Below are 7,383 nucleotides of genomic sequence, written 5' to 3'. Positions count from 1 at the left end.
AAGTAGTTTAAGACAGGAACTAGTAGAGGCGGGTACAATTTTGTCTTTTAAAAAGCATTTGGACAGTTACATGGGTAAGATGGGTATCGAGGGATATGGGCCAAGTGCAGGCAATTGGGACTAGCTTAGTGGTATAAACTGGGCGACATGGACATGTTGGGCCGAAGGGCCTGTTTCCATGTTGTAAACTTCTATGATTCTATTTCTATCTTGGCTCAAACAGCAGATGAATTGAATCATGTCCTAAAGCAGGTGATGGGCAGTGATTAGTTCTGCAGTTCCAAGTCACACACACCTCGCACACACTGTGTGACCCATGACCTCCTGACCCCGTCCAATACCGACCAATACGACCTTCCGTCCCCTCTAATACCGCGACCTGCGACCGCTCGTCCCCATCCCATAAGTAACAAGTCTGCACATTTAAGACGATATCCCTGTGATCAAACCCTGGCCGATGCTGAATTCGCTGATTGAAGCCTGTGTGTGTTGAGGGCACAACTGTCAGCTCCAGTGGCCCTGGGCGAGGGAAGGGAGCAATCAGGCCCGAGTGGTGCCCACCATCCAGTGAGCCCTGCTGGAGTGAAGATCAGGGCCAACTGTGCTGCCTCCACTGTAGAATATCTGCTGACCTTCACAGTCTAGGTTCACAGATGAAGACTGCTCACTGGGGTGAGTGTCTGCCTGGTGGAGACGCTGAATCCTGGCAGGTCTCCGCTCATTCAGAAGACAGGAGCTGAAAGGGAGGGGGATGGGGGGGGAAACGATGCCTCCGCCTTGATCACCGGAACCAACCATTAAAGGGGCTTCTGCTGAGCCCAGCTCCTAACCTTTGACCCTGAGCCTATCCCTGCTGCTGGCTATGGGGAGGGCATTAGAAGATGTCGATGCCAGTCAGCAAGCAGCTGTTCCCTGGATCATCTGCAAATTCCCAGCAGAGGCCCAGGTCAAAACTTCACCCTCAACATCTGGGCACCCCGCGGGGACAGGCAGGAGAGCATCGAGGAAATATATCAGTGGGACACTGGGCACAGTCAGTGTGTCCCGAACTCTGCAAACCTCCACACCATCTTAATGAGGATCCTCACTCCCACCAGGCAGCAGGGAACTTTAAACTTCCCATTTTTCACCTGTGTCTGTCAGAGTTTCCCACAGCAGGCAGATCAACACCAACAAAGGATCCCTGGCTCTCCCTCACACTCTAAAACAATGCCGTGCGAGAACACCCAGCACGCAGCTCCATTCATCTCTACTCTTCAGGCCGCACCACCATCAGGCAGGGCGCGGCACACCCCCGGGCAGGGCGCGGCACACCCCCGGGCAGGGCGCGGCACACCCCCGGGCAGGGCGCGGCACACCCCCGGGCAGGGCGCGGCACACCCCCGGGCAGGGCGCGGCACACCCCCGGGCAGGGCGCGGCACACCCCCGGGCAGGGCGCGGCACACCCCCGGGCAGGGCGCGGCACACCCCCGGGCAGGGCGCGGCACACCCCCGGGCAGGGCGCGGCAGTCACCAACCACAGTGACTTCACTTTAATCGTGTACTGCGGGAAAATCACACTTAAAGCAAAAAGTTAATGTTGTGTGACGTGCTCCTTCAGTAAACACTTCAAATTACTGCTGCCCCAGATTTATAGTAACAAACCTGTACCCACCAGTACTGTACCCGTTATACAGTGACAGACCTGTACCACCAGTACTGTACCCAAGTGTTATACAGCGACAGACCTGTACCCACCAGTACTGTACCCCAGTGTTATACAGCGACAGACCTGTACCCACCAGTACTGTACATAAGTAATAGGAGGTGTCGGCCATTCGGCCCCTTGAACCTGTTCCGTCATTCAATCAGATCATGGCTGATCTTCGCCTCAACTCCACTTTCCCGCCCGATTCCCATATGCCTTGATTCCCCTCGAGTCCAAAAATCTATCCATCTCAGCCTTGAATATATTCAACGACTGAGCATCCACAGCCCCCTGGGGTAGAGAATTCCAAAGATTCACAACCCTCTGAGTGAAGAAATTCCTCCTCATCTCAGTCCTAAATGGCCGACCCCTTATCCTGAGACTTTGCCCCCTGGTTCCAGACTCTCCAGCCAGGGGAAACTCGAGAGGGTATAGGCCCATTCCACTCAACCTCACCTCATAGGACAACCCTCTCATCCCAGGAATCAATCTAGTGAACCTTCGTTGCACTGCCTCTAAGGCAAGTATATCCTTCCTTAGATAAGGAGACCAAAACTGTGTTCTGTACCCCCGTGTTATACAGTGACAGACCTGTACCCACCAGTACTGTACCCCAGTATTATACAGGGACAGACCTGTACCCACCAGTACTGTACCCCAGTGTTATACAGTGACAGACCTGTACCCACCAATACTGTACCCCAGTATTATACAGTGACAGACCTGTACCCACCAGTACTGTACCCCAGTGTTATACAGTGACAGACCTGTACCCACCAATACTGTACCCCAGTATTATACAGGGACAGACCTGTACCCACCAGTACTGTACCCCAGTGTTATACAGTGACAGACCTGTACCCACCAATACTGTACCCCAGTATTATACAGGGACAGACCTGTACCCACCAGTACTGTACCCCAGTGTTATACAGTGACAGACCTGTACCTACCAGTACTGTACCCGTTATACAGCGACAGACCTGTACCCACCAGGACTGCACCCGAGTGTTATACAGCGACAGACCTGTACCCACCAGTACTGTACCCCAGTGCTATACAGCGACAGACCTGTACCCACCAGTACTGTACATAAGTAATAGGAGGTGTCGGCCATTCGGCCCCTTGAACCTGTTCCGTCATTCAATCAGATCATGGCTGATCTTCACCTCAACTCCACTTTCCCGCCCGATTCCCATATCCCTTGATTCCCCTCGAGTCCAAAAATCTATCCATCTCAGCCTTGAATATATTCAACGACTGAGCATCCACAGCCCCCTGGGGTAGAGAATTCCAAAGATTCACAACCCTCTGAGTGAAGAAATTCCTCCTCGTCTCAGTCCTAAATGGCCGACCCCTTATCCTGAGACTTTGCCCCCTGGTTCCAGACTCTCCAGCCAGGGGAAACCCGAGAGGGTATAGGCCCATTCCACTCAACCTCACCTCATAGGACAACCCTCTCATCCCAGGAATCAATCTAGTGAACCTTCGTTGCACCGCCTCGAAGGCAAGCATATCCTTCCTTAGATAAGGAGACCAAAACTGTGTTCTGTACCCCCGTGTTACACAGCGACAGACCTGTACCCACCAATACTGTACCCCAGTGTTATACAGGGACAGACCTGTACCCACCAATACTGTACCCCAGTGTTATACAGCGACAGACCTGTACCCACTAATACTGTACCCCAGTATTATACAGGGACAGACCTGTACCCACCAGTACTGTACCCCAGTATTATACAGTGACAGACCTGCACCCACCAATACTGTACCCCAGTGTTATACAGTGACAGACCTGTACCCACCAATACTGTACCCCAGTATTATACAGGGACAGACCTGTACCCACCAATACTGTACCCCAGTATTATACAGGGACAGACCTGTGCCCACCAGTACTGTACCCCAGTGTTATACAGGGACAGACCTGTACCCACCAATACTGTACCCCAGTATTATACAGGGACAGACCTGTACCCACCAGTACTGTACCCCAGTGTTATACAGCGACAGACCTGTACCCACCAGTACTGTACCCCAGTATTATACAGTGACAGACCTGTACCCACCAATACTGTACCCCAGTATTATACAGGGACAGACCTGTACCCACCAGTACTGTACCCCAGTATTATACAGTGACAGACCTGCACCCACCAATACTGTACCCCAGTGTTATACAGTGACAGACCTGTACCCACCAGTCCTGTACCCTTGTTATACAGTGACAGACCTGTACCCACCATTACTGTACCCGTGTTATACAGTGACAGACCTGTACCCACCATTACTGTACCCGTGTTATACAGTGACAGACCTGTACCCACCAGTACTGTACCCCAGTATTATACAGGGACAGACCTGTACCCACCAGTACTGTACCCCAGTGTTATACAGTGACAGACCTGTACCCACCAGTACTGTACCCCAGTATTATACAGGGACAAACCTGGACCCACCAGTACTGTACCCCAGTATTATACAGGGACAGACCTGTACCCACCAGTACTGTACCCCAGTGTTATACAGTGACAGACCTGTACCCACCAGTACTGTACCCCAGTATTATACAGGGACAGACCTGTACCCACCAGTACTGTACCCCAGTGTTATACAGGGACAGACCTGTACCCACCAGTACTGTACCCCAGTGTTATACAGTGACAGACCTGTACCCACCAATACTGTACCCCAGTGTTATACAGTGACAGACCTGTAGCCACCAGTACACATTAAATACAGAATCCCTTTCACAGCTGGGACTCTTACTGAGCCCAGGGTTGGATCAGGAGCTTGTCACTGATCAGTTGGCCCTTTACCGTGGGACAAGCTTCCTCTGGGTCTCCTCTCAGAATGGTTCTTGCTCCAGAAGCACAATTCCTATTTCAAACCCCAATCAGTGCAGAGCTGGACTTAGGGTCACTGCCTCCTGCCCGCAGTGAGCTGCCCCATGCCCCTCTTTCACCTTGAGGTGAGCTGCCCAGAACCCCCTCCCCATGTGCTACCCTGACCCAGCTCCCACCCCTCCCCCCGGAGACTCTTACCTGTGACATCTGTGGCCTGAAGTTGATGTCCTTGAGGTCGATGGATCCGGGGCTGAGGTTGTGCAGGAGCTGACATAGCAGCACTCCGTCCCTCAGAGCCTGCGCCAGGTCAAAGACCTGAGCAGCCGGCCACACCACCCGGTGATTCGGGGGCAACACCTTGGAGTCGATGAGCCAGCGGCCGCACTGTCGCCACTCCTCCATCCTGCAACCGGGGGGAGAGGGGGCCCGGGGGGAGAGGGGGCCCGGGGGGAGAGGGGGCCCGGGGGGAGAGGAGGGTGCAGGGGGGGTGGGGGAGAGGAGGGTGCAGGGGGGGTGGGGGAGAGGAGGGTGCAGGGGGGTGGGGGAGAGGAGGGTGCAGGGGGAGAGGAGGGTGCAGGGGGGGTGGGGGAGGGGAGGGTGCAGGGGGGGTGGGGGAGGGAGGGTGCAGGGGGGCTGGGGGAGGGAGGGTGCAGGGGGGCTGGGGGAGGGAGGGTGCAGGGGGGCTGGGGGAGGGAGGGTGCAGGGGGGCTGGGGGAGGGAGGGTGCAGGGGGGCTGGGGGAGGGAGGGTGCAGGGGGGCTGGGGGAGGGAGGGTGCAGGGGGGCTGGGGGAGGGAGGGTGCAGGGGGGCTGGGGGAGGGAGGGTGCAGGGGGGCTGGGGGAGGGAGGGTGCAGGGGGGCTGGGGGAGGGAGGGTGCTGGGGGAGGGAGGGTGCAGGGGGGCTGGGGGAGGGAGGGTGCAGGGGGGCTGGGGGAGGGAGGGTGCAGGGGGGCTGGGGGAGGGAGGGTGCAGGGGGGTGGGGAGGGGGTCGGGTGAGGGGGGGCGGGGAGGGAGGGAGGGAGAGTGTGGGGGGGTGGGGAGGGTGAGGGGGGGTGGGGAGGGAGGGAGAGTGAGGGGGGGGGTGGGGAGGGAGAGTGAGGGGGGGGTGGGGAGGGAGGGTGCAGGGGCTGGGGAGGGGGGTCGAGTCCCGGTTGAATCGCAGGAAGATCCTCCGTGGGCGGCGGGAGGTCTCTGGGTGTCGCTGCCGCTGAAGTGCTGCTCGGAGCCGGGACTCAGGGTTCAGCTGGCCGGGATGGAGCGGGGTCCCGGTCCGGGGCCGGGGCTGGGGCCGTTCCCATAGACCCGGAGCGGGGAGGAAGCCGACACTCAGTGTATCCTTTCCCCGGACACAATGTATCTCCGCCCGGCCGCTCCGCAACTTTGTATCCAAACCCGCGACTCCCTCAAAGCGACTGATCGGCGGACAGCAGCGACCGACGTGCGCGCCGCCGCCACGATGCGCGCTCCCGGGAGCGCGCCCCCTCAGTGCGCAGGTGCGGCCAGTGGTTTGCTCGTGTTGTGACGGGCTGGCATTCACTGAATGATCATTTCTCAAACACCGGCACAACCTCCCTCAAAAAACAAATTCAGTCAGGGAATGCTGGAAAGTTGCAGCAACTGAGAGGGGAACCCTATCCTCAGTTAGGAACAGGAGCTCTGCCAGCTTCGTTTTTCATCCCAATTCTCCAAATCCCTTAATATCTGTACATCCCAAAATCTACCTTATAAACACCTTACTTGAAACCCACCTCTTTCCGATGCCTTGTTTTAACAATCCATAAGGATTGCACTGGTTTGCCCCAGTGACACCAATGCAAAACAAATAAATCTGCCCCCCGCCATCTAAAGGGACACAACTAATAAAGAAAATATACATTCAACAGAACAAAAGGAAACTTATAAAACCAGATTATAATATTACTTGAGTCTGACTGACCTGCTCTGCGTTTCCAGTATTTTGTGGTTTATTTCAAATTTCCACTATAAAAATGGCAAAACAGGTAACTCCCCCCTGCCCCCAAGTCAGGAGCTTGTGGGTTTGAGCACCGCTCTATTTTGTGAAACCATAATCTACCCAGAGTGAGGGAATGGGACTAATTGGATAGCTTTCAAAGAGCGGGCACAGGCACGATGGGCCGAATGGCCTCCTTCTGTACTGTAAGATTCTGCGATTCCTGATACTCAGTGCATTAACCGCCTTCGAGAACTTAAACCGAGACCCAAATGTGCCTGCTTAGGTGGCCATGAAAAATCCCACAGCACAATCTGAAGAGCAGTAACACTCTCCCTGGCCACTGTCTGAGGCTGAACCAGACTGCTGGCAACCCTGGCATCCCATTTGGCCGAGATGAGCTTCCAACCCGATTAGAGGAACAGAGGGACCTTGGAGAGCATGTCCACAGATCCCTGAAGGTAGGACAGGTAGGTAAGGTGGTTAAGGCGGCATATGGAATACTTTCCTTTATTAGCCCAGGCACAGAATATAACTGTAAACAATTTTACAACACCAAGTTATAGTCCAACAAATTTATTTTAAATTTCAAAAGCTTTCGGAGGCTTCCTCCTTCCTCAGGTGAATGGTGTGGAAGCCTCCGAAAGCTTGTGAAATTTAAAATAAATTTGTTGGACTATAACTTGGTGTTGTAAAATTGTTTACAATTGTCAACCCCAGTCCATCACCGGCATCTCCACATCACAGAATATAACAGCAGGGAGGTTATGCTGGAACTGTATGAAACACTATTTGGGCCACAGCTTGAGAACTGTGCACAGTTCTGGTCACCACATTACCAGGAAAGATGTGATTGCACTAGAGAGGGTGCAGAGGAGATTTACGAGGATGTTGCCA

Source organism: Heptranchias perlo, unplaced genomic scaffold (genome assembly GCF_035084215.1).
Source record: "Heptranchias perlo isolate sHepPer1 unplaced genomic scaffold, sHepPer1.hap1 HAP1_SCAFFOLD_1293, whole genome shotgun sequence".
NCBI classification, from domain to species: domain Eukaryota; kingdom Metazoa; phylum Chordata; class Chondrichthyes; order Hexanchiformes; family Hexanchidae; genus Heptranchias; species Heptranchias perlo.
This window is presented reverse-complemented; position numbering follows the sequence as displayed.